The sequence below is a fragment of the Schistocerca gregaria genome, unplaced genomic scaffold (assembly GCF_023897955.1).
Source record: "Schistocerca gregaria isolate iqSchGreg1 unplaced genomic scaffold, iqSchGreg1.2 ptg000169l, whole genome shotgun sequence".
NCBI classification, from domain to species: Eukaryota; Metazoa; Arthropoda; class Insecta; order Orthoptera; family Acrididae; genus Schistocerca; species Schistocerca gregaria.
This window is the reverse complement of record NW_026061724.1, coordinates 14,000,304-14,020,610: the sequence shown is the minus strand read 5'-3', so window position 1 is coordinate 14,020,610 and position 20,307 is coordinate 14,000,304. Positions and strand designations below refer to the sequence as shown.

The window sequence follows — 20,307 nt, the reverse complement described above, 5'->3', positions numbered from 1 at the left end:
ATCTAAATTGAAGCTACTTTAAAATAAAATAGAATAATCAATAATGAGAGCGACGGGCGATGTGTACACATCTCAGAGCCAATATCAGTTAAATTAAATAAATTAAATTACTATCAAATCCACCTTCATTAACAGTATTTCACTATCAAATCCGTTATAAACAAAAATCTATTGTAACCCACCTCCTCTTAACTATAAGCTGCACCTTGACCTGAATTATTTTATAATTATAAATCTTGAGAATTATAACTCTAAAAAGATTCTCTGATAACGGAGATATACAAACAAATAAATTAAGTAGAGTAAATCGTGTATTATCAATCATGGGGTAGGTTCCTCTGAATGGAATGAGATACCGCCAAATTCTTTGGGGTTAAAGACCTTAACTAATAGTACCCTGGTAAATATAATTAACATTTAAAATAATAGAGTATCTAATCCTAGTTTATTATTTAAATTTCACAGATTCATAAAAAGGGCCACAAATAAATTTTAACATTTCACCTTACAAATTTATATTTCAACCCTAATAATATAAACAACTGTTTTAACCAATAATATTCACTTGTATCAATCGTATAACCACGGCTGCTGGCACGAATTATGCCGATACTAAATCAATTGCTAAATCCAAAATCACTTGATAATTAAATCAAATTACTCCAAAAAGAACATTTAGTCTAACAAAACTTACATATAATACAAAGAAAAAGTGAATAAACAAGCAAGAATAAAACTTTTAAAAATAAAAAATAAGAAAATTTTAAATCTATTAATTCAGGAAAAAATAAAAGATTCAAATATTTAAAGAAAAAAAAGAAAAAAACCACAAACATTAACAAAAAAAAAAAGAAACGCCCCTATGTATGACCACAACAACTTCTCTATTATATATAATTAAAGATTAATATGGAACATGTATAGCAATAAATGTATTATATTCTTTCTTATTTAATCTTTCTTTTTACTGATAAATAAAGAAAGATTAAATAATATAATAAATATATTTTATACAATTATGTAATTTAATATAATATGTTATTAATATGAATTCTTTTTTTTATATTAAGTTAACTTTCATATATATTAGTTAAATAATCTAATTATAGATAATTTACATAATTATATTATTATAATTAATATAATTATTTATATTAATTATAATATTTTATATTTAAATTAATAATTTTATTTATTATATCCAATTATAATAATATTAAATATTAAATTACATATCATTATATATATTATATTATAATAACCTATTTTAAGCTAAAAACATAAGTAGCTATAATCCTAGGTAAATAATTGCATTAAAATAATCAATTGATAATGGTAAGATGAACTTATAATACTTTAATTTCAATTAAATGTAATATATTAATATAAATTATTTATTATATATATATATATATATAAAAAATAAAATGAGCAGGATAAATTAATCCTAATTAAACAAAAAATACATAAAAGAATTTAAAAAAAAACTTTCGATTTATATATTAAATAAATGAAGTGCCTGATTAAAGGGTTACCTTGATAGGGTAAATAAAGTAAATAAAATTACCTTCATTAAAATTACATAAGATAGAATTAAACTACCTCCTTTAGTATCAAAAACTATCGTGCATCATACACCTTAATGTAAAAAGGTAAGCTAAACAAGCTAATGGTTTCATACCCCATTTATAGAGGTATCAATCCTCTCCTTTTTAATGACCAACAACTCTACAAAACTTCTCTTCCTATCAACATTAATGATAGGAACGATCCTGTCCATTTCATCAAATTCCTGATTTGGGGTTTGAATAGGACTTGAGATCAACTTACTTTCATTTATTCCGCTCCTAACAAGAAATAAAAATATAATAATAAATGAATCATCAATTAAATATTTTATTGTCCAAGCAATAGCATCGACAATATTATTATTTTCAATTTTGCTGATTCAAATAAAATATCCCATGGGATGGGAAACAGAATTTATCCCATCAATAATAATTAGATCTAGACTATTATTAAAGATTGGAGCTGCACCTTTCCATTTCTGATTTCCAGAAGTTATAGGAGCATCAAGATGAAATAATTGTTTAACATTAATAACATGACAAAAAATCGCCCCAATAATGGTCTTATCTTATTGTATTCAATTAAGAACTTTTATTTGAACAATTATTATCTTAAGAATTATTATTGGGGCAATAGGAGGTTTAAATCAAACATCCTTACGACAACTTTTAGCATATTCATCAATCAGACATCTAGGTTGAATAATTAGATCATTAACAGTCAGAGAAAACATCTGAGAACTATACTTCATTATTTACTCACTATTAAGATTAATTATAGTTTTATTATTTAAGCAAATAAATTTATTTTTCATAAATCAAATTTATTCAGCCAGAAATATAAAAACCGAAATTAAATTCATAATATTCTTATCTTTATTATCTTTAGGTGGACTACCACCATTCCTTGGATTCTTACCAAAATGAATTGTAATACAATCATTAATAGAAAACAATATAACAACTATTATAACTGTTATAGTTGTATTAACTACAATTACACTCTACTACTATATACGTATTAGATTCTCAGCTCTAATTATATCATACACAGAAAATTCGTGATCTATAAAGATAAAGTCCCAAAAATCAAGAATCATTCTTCCTATAACAGTAATAATTTCAACAATAGGATTGATTTCAACATCAACCTTAATTTCATTATACTAAGGACTTAAGTTAATCAAACTAATAACCTTCAAAGTTATAATTAAAAGAATAATCTTTTAGGCCTTAGTAAAATTTTACACCTCTAGAATTGCAGTCTAGAATCATAATTGAATATAAGACCTAAATATGATAAGAGAGAAAACATCTCATAAGTAGATTTACAGTCTACCACCTAAAATTCAGCCATCTTACCGCAAAAATGATTATTCTCAACAAACCATAAGGACATTGGTGCTTTATACTTCATATTTGGAGCATGAGCAGGAATAGTAGGAACATCAATAAGAATACTTATTCGTGCTGAACTTGGCCAACCCGGATCTCTAATTGGGGATGACCAGATTTATAATGTTATTATTACAGCTCACGCATTCGTAATAATTTTCTTTATAGTAATACCTATTATAATTGGTGGATTTGGTAATTGACTTGTTCCACTAATAATTGGTGCACCAGATATAGCATTTCCATGAATAAATAATATAAGTTTTTGATTACTACCACCTTCACTAACCCTTCTTCTTACATCTTCTATAGTAGATAATGGTGCTGGTACAGGATGAACAGTTTACCCTCCTCTAGCAGGAGCTATTGCACACAGGGGTGCATCTGTAGATCTAGCTATTTTTTCACTGCACTTAGCAGGTGTATCATCTATTCTTGGTGCAGTGAATTTCATTACAACAGCAATTAATATACGATCAGAAAGTATAACTTTAGATCAAACACCTTTATTTGTATGATCTGTAGCTATTACAGCATTACTTCTCCTTCTTTCACTTCCAGTTTTAGCAGGAGCTATTACTATATTATTAACAGATCGAAATTTAAATACATCATTCTTTGACCTCGACGGTACTCTGACTACCCAGACGCATATACATCATGAAACGTAGTATCAAGAATTGGGTCTACAATTTCTATTGTAGGAATCATTATATTCATTGTAATTATATGAGAAAGAATGATTACAAACCGAGCAATTGTATTTAGAGCTAACATAAGAAGATCAACAGAATGACTACAAAATAACACTCCTGCAGAACATAGTTACTCAGAATTACCATTAATCTCTAGATTCTAATGTGGCAGATTAGTGCAGTAGATTTAAGCTCTACAAATAAAGGTTTGACCTTTTATTAGAAAATATTTATTAATGGCAACATGATCAAATTTATCTCTTCAAGATGGAGCTTCACCATTAATGGAGCAATTATCATTCTTTAATGATCATACTATGGTCGTATTATTATTAATTACAGTAATTGTAGGTTATGCCCTAAGTTATATATTATTTATTGCCTATACTAACCGTAATATACTTCATGGACATTTAATTGAAACAATCTGAACAGCTTTACCAGCAATTACATTAATTTTTATTGCCCTTCCATCATTACGACTATTATATTTACTTGATGATTCAGTAGATGCAATAATTACAATTAAAACCATTGGACGACAATGATATTGAAGATATGAATATTCAGACTTCATAGACGTAGAATTTGACACTTATATAACACCAGAACAAGACCTAGAAAATGATGGATTCCGACTACTAGATGTAGATAACCGAACAATCCTACCAATAAATACAGAAGTACGAGTATTAACAAGAGCATCAGATGTTCTACACTCATGAGCAGTTCCTGCATTAGGGGTTAAAATTGATGCAACGCCAGGTCGGTTAAATCAAGGAACATTCACAATAAATCGACCTGGATTATTCTTTGGACAATGCTCAGAAATCTGTGGAGCAAACCACAGATTTATACCAATTGTAATTGAAAGAACTTCAGTAAATTTATTTATTAAGTGATTATCTAAGATAATTTAAGGAGTTAGTTAAAATAAATAACATTAGAGTGTCAATCTAAAGTAACTAAAAAAAATTAGTACACCTTGAAATTCATCAGATGACTGAAAGTAAGTAATTGTCTCTTAAACCAAATAATAGTAAATTAATGACTACTTCTGATGGGGAAATTATATCCAAATCCCTCAAATATCCCCTCTTATATGATTCTCACTATTCATTATATTTTCAGCTACATTAATCTTGTTTAATCAAATAAACTTCTTCTCATTTAAACCTAACCTTATTAAAAGAGTAGAAAAAGGAACAATTGAAATAAAAAACTTAAATTGAAAATGATAACAAACCTATTCTCAACATTTGACCCATCAACTAACATCTTTAATTTATCATTAAATTGAACTAGAACATTTCTAGGACAATTATTAATCCCATCACTATTTTGACTTACACCATCACGAATTAACATTATCTGAAATAAACTAAATTTAACCTTATATAATGAATTTAAAACACTTCTTGGACCAAAATCATTTAATGGAACAACATTCATTTTCATCTCAATTTTTATTATAATATTATTTAACAATTTCATAGGATTATTCCCTTATATTTTTACTAGAACAAGACATTTAGCATTAACATTTGCAATTGCCCTACCTATATGGCTAAGATTTATATTATTTGGATGAATTAACCATACTAATCATATATTTACACACCTTGTACCACAAGGTACACCGCCTGCATTAATATCATTTATAGTACTAATTGAAACAATTAGTAATGTTATTCGACCAGGTACATTAGCAGTATGGTTGGCAGCAAATATAATTGCAGGACACTTATTATTAACCTTATTAGGAAACACAGGACCATCTATAGCAATAAACTTAATCTCATTACTAATTATTGGACAAATACTTCTATTAATTCTAGAATCAGCAGTAGCAATAATTCAAGCCTATGTTTTCTCAATTCTAAGAACTCTATATTCTAGAGAAGTATATTAAACCTATGTTAACAACTCACTCAAACCACCCATTCCACTTAGTAGACTATAGACCTTGACCATTAACAGGAGCAATTGGAGCAATAGTCCTAGTATCAGGACTAGCAAAATGATTCCACCTATTTAATATTAACTTATTCATAATTGGATTTGGAATTACCCTACTAACTATAATTCAATGATGACGAGATGTACTACGAGAAGGAACATATCAAGGATTACATACAGGATTTGTATCAATTGGATTACGATGAGGAATAATTTTATTTATGGCATCAGAGGTATTATTTTTCGTTTCTTTTTTTTGAGCATTCTTTAGAAGAAGATTAGCACCAACAATTGAACTAGGAATACTATGACCTCCAATAGGAATTCAACCCTTTAACCCTATACAAATTCCATTACTTAATACAGCTATTCTTTTAGCATCAGGAGTAACAGTAACATGAGCACATCTTAGCTTAATGGAATCTAATCATACTCAAGCACTACAAGGATTATTCTTCACAGTGTTATTAGGACTATACTTTACAATACTTCAAGCATATGAATATTGAGAAGCACCTTTTACCATTGCAGATGCAGTTTATGGATCAACATTCTTTGTTGCAACAGGATTCCATGGTTTACACGTAATTATTGGAACAATCTTTTTATCAACATGTCTACTTCGACACTCAATAAATCAATTTTCACCCAGACATCACTTTGGATTTGAAGCAGCAGCATGATACTGACACTTCGTAGACGTAGTATGATTATTCTTATATATCTCTATTTATTGATGAGGTAGATAATTGTTTTTCTAGTATAAATAGTACATTTGACTTCCAATCAGAAAGCTTGATATAAATCAAGAAAAACAATTCTAATTCTATCAACAAGAGTTTTCATTAGATTTATTATTCCAATAATTGTTATAATCCTGGCAATAACACTATCAAAAAAATTAATTAATGATCGAGAAAAAAGATCACCATTTGAATGTGGGTTTGATCCAAAAAGATCAGCACGAATACCATTCTCAATACGATTCTTCCTAATCGCAGTAATCTTTTTAATTTTTGATGTAGAAATTGCACTAATTCTACCAATTGTAATTATTTTTAAAACTTCAGACATTATAATCTGAACAGTATCAACAATATTTTTTATTCTAGTTCTATTAGGAGGACTATACCATGAATGAAACCAAGGAGCATTACAATGAGCAGAATAAAGGGTTGTAGTTAAATATAACATTTGGGTTGCATTCAAAAAGTATTGATATTATCAATCAACCTTAAATAGAATAAGAAGCGAAATATTGCAGTCAGTTTCGACCTGGAAGATTGGTATGTACTACCCTTATTCTTATTAATTGAAGCCAAAAAGAGGCGTATTACTGTTAATAATATAATTGAACTATAATAGTTCCAATTAAGGAAATGTAAAGCCAATATGAAAGCTGCTAACTTTTTATATTAGCGGTTAAACTCTGTTAACATTTCTAAAATTTATATAGTTTAAATAAAACATTACATTTTCACTGTAAAAATAATATATCTATATTTATAAATACTTAAAAGTAAAAATACTTCCTTAACATCTTCAGTGTCACGCTCTAATTATAAGCTATTTAAGTAAACGACTAAACAATATTACCAAAATAAATATTCAAAAAATAAAAGTTAAAAGATAAATCTTGAAATTAGAATCATATCAACCTTGAATATAACCAATTAAATAAATAAATAATCTATATAAACCTTGACCACCAAGTAATTCACCTCAACAATAATCAAATGACTTAGATGAATAATAACCTATTTTTAAAGGAATATATCTAATAAACTTAGTTGAAAGAAAAGGTATAAATCATATAGAACCAGCAAATCTAACAAAAGAAAGTATACTTAAAGAAAATAAATTATGAGAAAAATCAAAATTAGAAATAAGATAACCTAAATAAGCACCTAAAATAACAACTGTAATAGTTAAAAACTTTAAATAATAAGGTAAAGCAATCACATGAGGAATAGGAAAAATTAATCAAGATAAAAGACTACCACCAAAAACAGCAACAAACAATAGACCAATTATTCCAAATGAAATATAATAACCCTTATCATCAAAAGAAAATCTAGAATAAAAATTATTATCACCAGATATTGAATAATAAAACAAACGAAAAGAATAAGAAGCAGTTAAACCAGTAGAAAAAAAATAAAGAAAAAAAAAGTAAACAATTAATTCATCTTAAACAAACCATCTCAAGAATTAAATCCTTTGAATAAAATCCCGCTAAAAAAGGTATTCCACACAAAGATAAACTAGAAACATTAAAACAAACTGATGTTAAAGGTATGAAATTAACAATTGATCCTATAAAACGAATATCCTGAGAATCCTTCAAATTATGAATTATTGAACCTGCACATATAAATAATAATGCCTTAAATAAAGCATGAGCCAATAAATGAAAAAATGCAAGCTTTGGATAACCTATAGCCAAAATTCTTATTATTAAACCAAGTTGTCTTAAAGTAGAAAGAGCAATAATCTTCTTTAAATCAAACTCAAAATTAGCGCCCAATCCAGCCATAAATATAGTTATACAACCAATTAAAAGTAAAAATCAACCACAATTATAAGTATCCAATATTGGTCTAAATCGAATTAATAAATAAACAACAGCAGTAACAAGAGTAGAAGAATGAACTAAAGCAGAAACAGGAGTAGGAGCTGCTATAGCAGCAGGAAGTCATGAAGAGAAAGGAATCTGAGCTCTCTTAGTTATAGCTGCTAAAACAATTAATATAGTAATGAGCTTTATTTCAAAAGAATTAGAAATAAAATCATAATAATAAATATAATTTCAACCACCAAAATTTAACATTCATGCAATAGAAATTAAAATAGCAACATCACCAATACGATTAGAAAGTGCAGTTAATATACCAGCACTATAAGATTTTACATTTTGATAATAAATAACTAAACAATAAGAAACTAAACCTAAACCATCTCAACCTAATAAAATTCTAATTAAATTAGGACTAATAATTAAAAAACCTATAGAAAGAATAAATATTAAAACAATAATAATAAAACGATTTATATTCTTTTCACCAGATATATAATCCTCTCTATAATAAATAACCAAAGAAGAAATATATATAACAAAAGATATAAAAATAAGAGATATTCAATCCAAAATTAAAGTTATAACAACTATAGAACCATTTAAATTGAAAAGCTCTCACTCAACAAAAACTCTATAATCAATTATTAAATAATAAATACCTAAAATAAAAATTATAGTTCTCGAAATAAACAAAGAAAAAAACTCAAAGAACAAATAGAAAATAAATTCACGGCCTAAGATGAAAAACTTCATATCATTGATTCCACAAAACAATATTTTTAATTAAAATACTTAAGCAAACTAAACAAAGAAATATTCACCCTTTAAACAGAGAATATTTAAAGGCAATCAATGTAAAAGTAAAAGATGATATTCACGAAAATAACCAAGAGAACAAGTATAAACACCAGAATAATAATTCCCATGCTGAGAATAAGAATATATATACAAAGTATAAACAGCTCTAAAAAAAGATAAAAAAATCAAAGCAAAGAATCTAAAAGAAGATCAAGATATAATTCTATTTAATGATCTAATTTCACCTACCAAATTTAAAGAAGGAGGAGCAGCCATATTTGATGATCTTAAAAGAAATCATCATAAAGCCATTCTTGGCATCAAATTAATTATACCCTTGTTAATTAATAATCTTCGTCTACCTAAACGTTCATAAATAATATTAGATAAACAAAATAAACCAGAAGAACATAAACCATGACCAACCATTAGAGAAAGAGAACCTACACAACCTCATCAATTCATAGTCATCAATCCACCAATAACCATTCTTATATGAGCAACAGAAGAATATGCAATTAAAGACTTTAAATCAACCTGACGAAAACAAATAAATTTTACAATAACACCCCCAGATAAACCTAAAGACAATCAAAAATAATTAAACTTTAAACCCAAATAAGAAATAACCTTTATAACACGAAAAATACCATAACCACCTAACTTTAATAAAACACCAGCAAGAATTATTCTACCTGAAATAGGGGCCTCTACATGAGCCTTAGGAAGTCATAAATGAACCAAAAACATAGGTATCTTAACTAAAAAAGCCAAAATTATAAATACATAAAACATAAAATAATAAGAACCAAAATCAACCAATAAAGGAAAATATAAAGTATTAGAAAATTCATAAACCTTAAATAAAAAAATAATAAAGGTAATCTAGCAACCAAAGTATAAAAAATTAAATAAACACCAGCCTGCAAACGCTCAGGTTGATAACCCCAACCCAAAATTAAAAGTAAAGTAGGAACTAATCTAGCCTCAAAAAAAATATAAAAAGAAAGAAGACTTAATCTAGCAAATGAACAATAAAGCATAATTATTAAAATCAAAACCATAAAAACAAAAAAATTAGAATGATATGAACTTAAATAAACTGAACCTCTAGCAGTGACTATTAAAGAACAAATCCAAAAACTAAGTAAAATTAAACTAAAAGAAAAATAATCAATACCAAAATAATATCTAATTATATTCAAATCAGCATATGAATAAACACAAATTATAAAAACAAAACCCGACAGAAACATTAAAGAATGAACCAACCATCAACAATTATTTAATAAACAAAGAGGGATCAAAAAAATAGTTATAAATAAATACTTTAACATAAAGATAAACCAAAAGAATTAAAAAAATCATTACCATGAGAACGAATTATTGAAACTAAAATAGAAAGACCTAAAGCACCCTCACAAACAGAAAAAACTAAAAAAATAACAGGAAAAAAATAATCATAATCAAACTCAATAAGAAAAACCATAACTAACATAAATAAAGAAAGAACAAAATATTCTAATCTCAAAAGAACCATTAATAAATGTTTACGTTTAGATGAAAAAACATAAACACCAGCAAAATAAATCAATAAAGAAGTAAAAATAGAGAATATAACCATTAGTTTTAATAGTTTAAAAAAAACGCCGGTCTTGTAAACCGGAAATAAGTCCAGCCCCCACTTTTAAAACTTCAGAGGTGGAAAAGCTTCCATCATCGGTCCCCAAAACCGGTATTTTAAATAAACTAACCCCTGAAATGATCAAAATAATAATTATATCATTATCAAATGTAATAAATATTAATTTTATTAAATTAAGACACCCAATATCAATAATGCTTTTTATTATCCTTCAAACCGTCCTAGTTGGATTAATAACAGGAACAAGTACATTAATTTATCATAACGGAACCGTGGTAATGTTCCACGAACCCAAATAAAACCAAAAGATATAATAGCAAGCTTAATAAAAAATATAAAAGAATAAAAATCACCGCCCAAAAAAATTAAAGCCAATAACATTCTTATGAAGACAATTCTAGTATATTCAGCTAAAAAAATTAAAGTAAAACCACCCGCACCATACTCAATATTAAATCCTGAAACTAACTCAGATTCCCCTTCAGCAAAATCAAAAGGAGTACGATTAGTTTCAGCTAAGCAAGAAGCAAAACAAGCTAAAGCTAAAGGAAAAGAAATAATAATAAATCAACAATAAAGCTGATAGTTTATAAAATCAAACATATTAAAACTACCAATTAAAATAATTAAAGACAATAAAATTAAAGCTAAACTAACTTCATAAGAAATTGTTTGAGCAACAGAACGAAGAGAACCTAATAATGAATAATTTGAATTAGAAGATCAACCAGCAATTATAACAGTATAAACACCTAATCTAGTACAACATAAAAAAATAAAAATCCATAAGAAAAAGAACACATATAAGTTAAATAAGGAAAAATTACTCAAATGGCTAAAGAAATCGTTAAATTAAAAACAGGGGAAAAATAATAAAGTAGGTAATTAGATATAATAGGAATTGGCTGCTCCTTACAAATTAACTTAATAGCATCTCTAAATGGCTGAGGAATTCCAACAAAACCTACCTTATTTGGACCCTTTCGAATCTGAATATAACCTAAAACCTTACGCTCTAATAAAGTTAAAAAGGCAACACTAATTAAAACACAAATAACCAATAAAAGAAAATTCAAAATAAATATAAATAAATCATAAAGTATCAATACTATTTGTAGAAAAAATCTACATAAATGAATTCTAAATTCAACACATTAATCTGTCAAAATAGTAAATAAATTAATATTAATCAATATAACAAAAAATATTTTAACCATATGGTCCTTTCGTACTAATATGGATTAACAATCTTAGGATAGAAACCGACCTGGCTCACGCCGGTCTGAACTCAGATCATGTAAGAATTTAAAGGTCGAACAGACCTAATCATTGGGCTCCTGCACCCAAAATTTTTCTTAATCCAACATCGAGGTCGCAATCTGCTTTGTCGATATGAGCTCTCAAAAACAATTACGCTGTTATCCCTAAGGTAACTTAATCTTATGATCATAAGTTATGGATCAAAATAACAAACATAAATAAATGATATAATAATGAAGAGTTTATCTATTCTTCATGTCACCCCAACAAAACATCATCATTAAATATAGAAAGACAAACAAAAAACTATATAAAAGTAAAATGTCAAGCTCTATAGGGTCTTCTCGTCCTAAAGAAGAATTTAAGCCTTTTGACTCAAAAGTTAAATTCAAAAATTTATTAAGAGACAGTTGATTTCTCGTCAAGCCATTCATTCCAGCCACTAATTAAGAGACTAATGATTATGCTACCTTTGCACGGTCAAAATACCGCGGCTCTTTAAAAATACGCTCAGTGAGCAGGCCAGACCTCAAAATATAAACAAGAGGACATGTTTTTGATAAACAGGCGGAAATCAATTTTGCCTAGTTCCTTATAATAAGTTCACAAGGTAAAAATTTCATACAAATAAATATACTAAATCTATCATTATTACAAAAATTTTAAAATTAAATTAATAATCTTAATAAAAAACCTAAAATATTTATAAAATCAAAATAAAAAATAATGAACTAAAACGTAATCTTAAAGATAGCTGGTTTAAAGCTTACTATTATATTTCTATAAAATAAATTATAGGTTATTAACTTCAAAGCTTATCCCTTAAAGAATAAATAAGTTAATATTTTTACTTAAAAAATTAAATAAAAACAAATAACTTTAAAAAATTAAATTTTTTCTTAAGAAACTAGATATCTTGGGAAACGATTAACATCTCATTTCTATAAATAATTTAATAATAATTCTGATACATTAACTATAAATTATTTATAAATCAACCCAAATCGAGACAAGTAAAATAAATACTAAAATTTTGATAAACCCTGATACAAAAGGTACAATAAATAAAATCTACTTAAAAAAATTTAAAATAATATTTCATAAAACACTTACATTACCAATAAACTATAATTTAAAAAATCAATTCTATAAAATATACTAAGACAAAAATACAATAAAATTATTTATATTAAATAATTAAATAAACAAAAAATAAATATAATAAAATAAATAATCAACATATCCTGATTTGCACAGAAAATTTTCAGTGTAAATGAAACACTTTACTAATAAGTTATATCTTGAAACTCTTCCTAGATACACTTTCCAGTACATCTACTATGTTACGACTTATCTCATCTAAATTGAAGCTACTTTAAAATAAAATAGAATAATCAATAATGAGAGCGACGGGCGATGTGTACACATCTCAGAGCCAATATCAGTTAAATTAAATAAATTAAATTACTATCAAATCCACCTTCATTAACAGTATTTCACTATCAAATCCGTTATAAACAAAAATCTATTGTAACCCACCTCCTCTTAACTATAAGCTGCACCTTGACCTGAAATATTTTATAATTATAAATCTTGAGAATTATAACTCTAAAAAGATTCTCTGATAACGGAGATATACAAACAAATAAATTAAGTAGAGTAAATCGTGTATTATCAATCATGGGGTAGGTTCCTCTGAATGGAATGAGATACCGCCAAATTCTTTGGGTTTAAAGACCTTAACTAATAGTACCCTGGTAAATATAATTAACATTTAAAATAATAGGGTATCTAATCCTAGTTTATTATTTAAATTTCACAGATTCATAAAAAGGGCCACAAATAAATTTTAACATTTCACCTTACAAATTTATATTTCAACCCTAATAATATAAACAACTGTTTTAACCAATAATATTCACTTGTATCAATCGTATAACCGCGGCTGCTGGCACGAATTATGCCGATACTAAATCAATTGCTAAATCCAAAATCACTTGATAATTAAATCAAATTACTGCAAAAAGAACATTTAGTCTAACAAAACTTACATATAATACAAAGAAAAAGTGAATAAACAAGCAAGAATAAAACTTTTAAAAATAAAAAATAAGAAAATTTTAAATCTATTAATTCAGGAAAAAATAAAAGATTCAAATATTTAAAGAAAAAAAAAGAAAAAAACCACAAACATTAACAAAAAAAAGAAACGCCCCTATGTATGACCACAACAACTTCTCTATTATATATAATTAAAGATTAATATGGAACATGTATAGCAATAAATGTATTATATTCTTTCTTATTTAATCTTTCTTTTCACTAATAAATAAAGAAAGATTAAATAATATAATAAATATATTTTATACAATTATGTAATTTAATATAATATGTTATTAATATGAATTCTTTTTTTATATTAAGTTAACTTTCATATATATTAGTTAAATAATCTAATTATAGATAATTTACATAATTATATTATTATAATTAATATAATTATTTATATTAATTATAATATTTTATATTTAAATTAATAATTTTATTTATTATATCCAATTATAATAATATTAAATATTAAATTACATATTATTATATATATTATATTATAATAACCTATTTTAAGCTAAAAACATAAGTAGCTATAATCCTAGGTAAATAATTGCATTAAAATAATCAATTGATAATGGTAAGATGAACTTATAATACTTTAATTTCAATTAAATGTAATATATTAATATAAATTATTTATTATATATATATATATATATATATATATATATATATATATATATATATATATATATATATATATATATAAAATGAGCAGGATAAATTAATCCTAATTAAACAAAATAATACATAAAAGAATTTCAAAAAAAAACTTTCGATTTATATATTAAATAAATGAAGTGCCTGATTAAAGGGTTACCTTGATAGGGTAAATAAAGTAAATAAAATTACCTTCATTAAAATTACATAAGATAGAATTAAAGTACCTCCTTTAGTATCAAAAACTAACGTGCATCATACACCTTAATGTAAAAAGGTAAGCTAAACAAGCTAATGGGTTCATACCCCATTTATAGAGGTATCAATCCTCTCCTTTTTAATGACCAACAACTCTACAAAACTTCTCTTCCTATCAACATTAAAGATAGGAACGATCCTGTCCATTTCATCAAATTCCTGATTTGGGGTTTGAATAGGACTTGAGATCAACTTACTTTCATTTATTCCGCTCCTAACAAGAAATAAAAATATAATAATAAATGAATCATCAATTAAATATTTTATTGTCCAAGCAATAGCATCGACAATATTATTATTTTCAATTTTGCTGATTCAAATAAAATATCCCATGGGATGGGAAACAGATTTTATCCCATCAATAATAATTAGATCTAGACTATTATTAAAGATTGGAGCTGCACCTTTCCATTTCTGATTTCCAGAAGTTATAGGAGCATCAAGATGAAATAATTGTTTAACATTAATAACATGACAAAAAATCGCCCCAATAATGGTCTTATCTTATTGTATTCAATTAAGAACTTTTATTTGAACAATTATTATCTTAAGAATTATTATTGGGGCAATAGGAGGTTTAAATCAAACATCCTTACGACAACTTTTAGCATATTCATCAATCAGACATCTAGGTTGAATAATTAGATCATTAACAGTCAGAGAAAACATCTGAGAACTATACTTCATTATTTACTCACTATTAAGATTAATTATAGTTTTATTATTTAAGCAAATAAATTTATTTTTCATAAATCAAATTTATTCAGCCAGAAATATAAAAACCGAAATTAAATTCATAATATTCTTATCTTTATTATCTTTAGGTGGACTACCACCATTCCTTGGATTCTTACCAAAATGAATTGTAATACAATCATTAATAGAAAACAATATAACAACTATTATAACTATTATAGTTGTATTAACTACAATTACACTCTACTACTATATACGTATTAGATTCTCAGCTCTAATTATATCATACACAGAAAATTCGTGATCTATAAAGATAAAGTCCCAAAAATCAAGAATTATTCTTCCTATAACAGTAATAATTTCAACAATAGGATTGATTTCAACATCAACCTTAATTTCATTATACTAAGGACTTTAGACAAAGAATTTGACACTTATATAACACCAGAACAAGACCTAGAAAATGATGGATTCCGACTACTAGATGTAGATAACCGAACAATCCTACCAATAAATACAGAAGTACGAGTATTAACAAGAGCATCAGATGTTCTACACTCATGAGCAGTTCCTGCATTAGGGGTTAAAATTGATGCAACGCCAGGTCGGTTAAATCAAGGAACATTCACAATAAATCGACCTGGATTATTCTTTGGACAATGCTCAGAAATCTGTGGAGCAAACCACAGATTTATACCAATTGTAATTGAAAGAACTTCAGTAAATTTATTTATTAAGTGATTATCTAAGATAATTTAAGGAGTTAGTTAAAATAAATAACATTAGAGTGTCAATCTAAAGTAACTAAAAAAAATTAGTACACCTTGAAATTCATCAGATGACTGAAAGTAAGTAATGGTCTCTTAAACCAAATAATAGTAAATTAACGACTACTTCTGATGGGGAAATTATATCCAAATCCCTCAAATATCCCCTCTTATATGATTCTCACTATTCATTATATTTTCAGCTACATTAATCTTGTTTAATCAAATAAACTTCTTCTCATTTAAACCTAACCTTATTAAAAGAGCAGAAAAAGGAACAATTGAAATAAAAAACTTAAATTGAAAATGATAACAAATCTATTCTCAACATTTGACCCATCAACTAACATCTTTAATTTATCATTAAATTGAACTAGAACATTTCTAGGACTATTATTAATCCCATCACTATTTTGACTTACACCATCACGAATTAACATTATCTGAAATAAACTAAATTTAACCTTACATAATGAATTTAAAACACTTCTTGGACCAAAATCATTTAATGGAACAACATTCATTTTCATCTCAATTTTTATTATAATATTATTTAACAATTTCATAGGATTATTCCCTTATATTTTTACTAGAACAAGACATTTAGCATTAACATTTGCAATTGCCCTACCTATATGGCTAAGATTTATATTATTTGGATGAATTAACCATACTAATCATATATTTACACACCTTGTACCACAAGGTACACCGCCTGCATTAATATCATTTATAGTACTAATTGAAACAATTAGTAATGTTATTCGACCAGGTACATTAGCAGTATGGTTGGCAGCAAATATAATTGCAGGACACTTATTATTAACCTTATTAGGAAACACAGGACCATCTATAGCAATAAACTTAATCTCATTACTAATTATTGGACAAATACTTCTATTAATTCTAGAATCAGCAGTAGCAATAATTCAAGCCTATGTTTTCTCAATTCTAAGAACTCTATATTCTAGAGAAGTATATTAAACCTATGTTAACAACTCACTCAAACCACCCATTCCACTTAGTAGACTATAGACCTTGACCATTAACAGGAGCAATTGGAGCAATAGTCCTAGTATCAGGACTAGCAAAATGATTCCACCTATTTAATATTAACTTATTCATAATTGGATTTGGAATTACCCTAGTAACTATAATTCAATGATGATGAGATGTAGTACGAGAAGGAACATATCAAGGATTACATACAGGATTTGTATCAATTGGATTACGATGAGGAATAATTTTATTTATTGCATCAGAGGTATTATTTTTCGTTTCTTTTTTTTGAGCATTCTTTAGAAGAAGATTAGCACCAACAATTGAACTAGGAATACTATGACCTCCAATAGGAATTCAACCCTTTAACCCTATACAAATTCCATTACTTAATACAGCTATTCTTTTAGCATCAGGAGTAACAGTAACATGAGCACATCATAGTTTAATGGAATCTAATCATACTCAAGCACTACAAGGATTATTCTTCACAGTGTTATTAGGACTATACTTTACAATACTTCAAGCATATGAATATTGAGAAGCACCTTTTACCATTGCAGATGCAGTTTATGGATCAACATTCTTTGTTGCAACAGGATTCCATGGTTTACACGTAATTATTGGAACAATCTTTTTATCAACATGTCTACTTCGACACTCAATAAATCAATTTTCACCAAGACATCACTTTGGATTTGAAGCAGCAGCATGATACTGACACTTCGTAGACGTAGTATGATTATTCTTATATATCTCTATTTATTGATGAGGTAGATAATTGTTTTTCTAGTATAAATAGTACATTTGACTTCCAATCAGAAAGCTTGATATAAATCAAGAAAAACAATTCTAATTCTATCAACAAGAGTTTTCATTAGATTTATTATTCCAATAATTGTTATAATCCTGGCAACAACACTATCAAAAAAATTAATTAATGATCGAGAAAAAAGATCACCATTTGAATGTGGGTTTGATCCAAAAAGATCAGCACGAATACCATTCTCAATACGATTCTTCCTAATCGCAGTAATCTTTTTAATTTTTGATGTAGAAATTGCACTAATTCTACCAATTGTAATTATTTTTAAAACTTCAGACATTATAATCTGAACAGTATCAACAATATTTTTTATTCTAGTTCTATTAGGAGGACTATACCATGAATGAAACCAAGGAGCATTACAATGAGCAGAATAAAGGGTTGTAGTTAAATATAACATTTGGGTTGCATTCAAAAAGTATTGATATTATCAATCAACCTTAAATAGAATAAGAAGCGAAATATTGCAGTCAGTTTCGACCTGGAAGATTGGTATGTACTACCCTTATTCTTATTAATTGAAGCCAAAAAGAGGCGTATTACTGTTAATAATATAATTGAACTATAATAGTTCCAATTAAGGAAATGTAAAGCCAATATGAAAGCTGCTAACTTTTTATATTAGCGGTTAAACTCCGTTAACATTTCTAAAATTTATATAGTTTAAATAAAACATTACATTTTCACTGTAAAAATAATATATCTATATTTATAAATACTTAAAAGTAAAAATACTTCCTTAACATCTTCAGTGTCACGCTGTAATTATAAGCTATTTAAGTAAACGAAAAACAATATTACCAAAATAAATATTCAAAAAATAAAAGTTAAAAGATAAATCTTGAAATTAGAATCATATCAACCTTGAATATAACCAATTAAATAAATAAATAATCTATATAAACCTTGACCACCAAGTAATTCACCTCAACCATAATCAAATGACTTAGATGAATAATAACCTATTTTTAAAGGAATATATCTAATAAACTTAGTTGAAAGAAAAGGTATAAATCATATAGAACCAGCAAATCTAACAAAAGAAAGTATACTTAAAGAAAATAAATTATGAGAAAAATCAAAATTAGAAATAAGATAACCTAAATGAGCACCTAAAATAACAACTGTAATAGTTAAAAACTTTAAATAATAAGGTAAAGCAATCACATGAGGAATAGGAAAAATTAATCAAGATAAAAGACTACCACCAAAAACAGCAACAAACAATAGACCAATTATTCCAAATGAAATATAATAACCCTTATCATCAAAAGAAAATCTAGAATAAAAACTGTTATCACCAGATATTGAATAATAAAACAAACGAAAAGAATAAGAAGCAGTTAAACCTGTAGAAAAAAAATAAAGAAAAAAAATTAAACAATTAATTCATCTTAAACAAACCATCTCAAGAATTAAATCCTTTGAATAAAATCCCGCTAAAAAAGGTATTCCACACAAAGATAAACTAGAAACATTAAAACAAACTGAAGTTAAAGGTATGAAATTAACAATTGATCCTATAAAACGAATATCCTGAGAATCCTTCAAATTATGAATTATTGAACCTGCACATATAAATAATAATGCCTTAAATAAAGCATGAGCCAATAAATGAAAAAATGCAAGCTTTGGATAACCTATAGCCAAAATTCTTATTATTAAACCAAGTTGTCTTAAAGTAGAAAGAGCAATAATCTTCTTTAAATCAAACTCAAAATTAGCGCCCAATCCAGCCATAAATATAGTTATACAACCAATTAAAAGTAAAAATCAACCACAATTATAAGTATCCAATATTGGTCTAAAACGAATTAATAAATAAACACCAGCAGTAACAAGAGTAGAAGAATGAACTAAAGCAGAAACAGGAGTAGGAGCTGCTATAGCAGCAGGAAGTCTTGAAGAGAAAGGAATCTGAGCTCTCTTAGTTATAGCTGCTAAAACAATTAATATAGTAATGAGCTTTATTTCAAAAGAATTAGAAATAAAATCATAATAATAAATATAATTTCAACCACCAAAATTTAACATTCATGCAATAGAAATTAAAATAGCAACATCACCAATACGATTAGAAAGTGCAGTTAA

At 26.5% G+C, this 20,307-nt stretch overlaps 3 long non-coding RNA genes across 4 annotated transcripts in view; 1 reads left to right on the top strand and 2 right to left on the bottom strand.

Annotated features, from left to right (window-relative positions):
- The window catches only part of LOC126302184 (uncharacterized), a 126,510-nt gene that overhangs the window by 15,117 nt on the left and 91,086 nt on the right, over positions 1-20,307 (bottom strand). The window lies entirely within an intron of this gene.
- LOC126302189 (uncharacterized) overlaps positions 1-20,307 on the top strand; it is a 112,176-nt gene that overhangs the window by 1,441 nt on the left and 90,428 nt on the right. Inside the window, exon 1 of one of the 2 annotated variants that reach the window (XR_007553106.1) lies at positions 11,816-12,067. The exons of the other annotated variant lie outside the window; for it this stretch is intronic. This is a non-coding gene — a long non-coding RNA (uncharacterized LOC126302189). Of the gene's footprint in view, positions 1-11,815; positions 12,068-20,307 lie in introns of those variants that run through there. 2 annotated transcript variants of the gene reach the window in all.
- Positions 51-13,978, bottom strand: LOC126302191 (uncharacterized). The gene is made up of 2 exons (XR_007553108.1): positions 13,637-13,978; positions 51-381 (listed from the first exon to the last, which is right to left on the bottom strand). It is a non-coding gene; the product is annotated as an uncharacterized LOC126302191 (long non-coding RNA).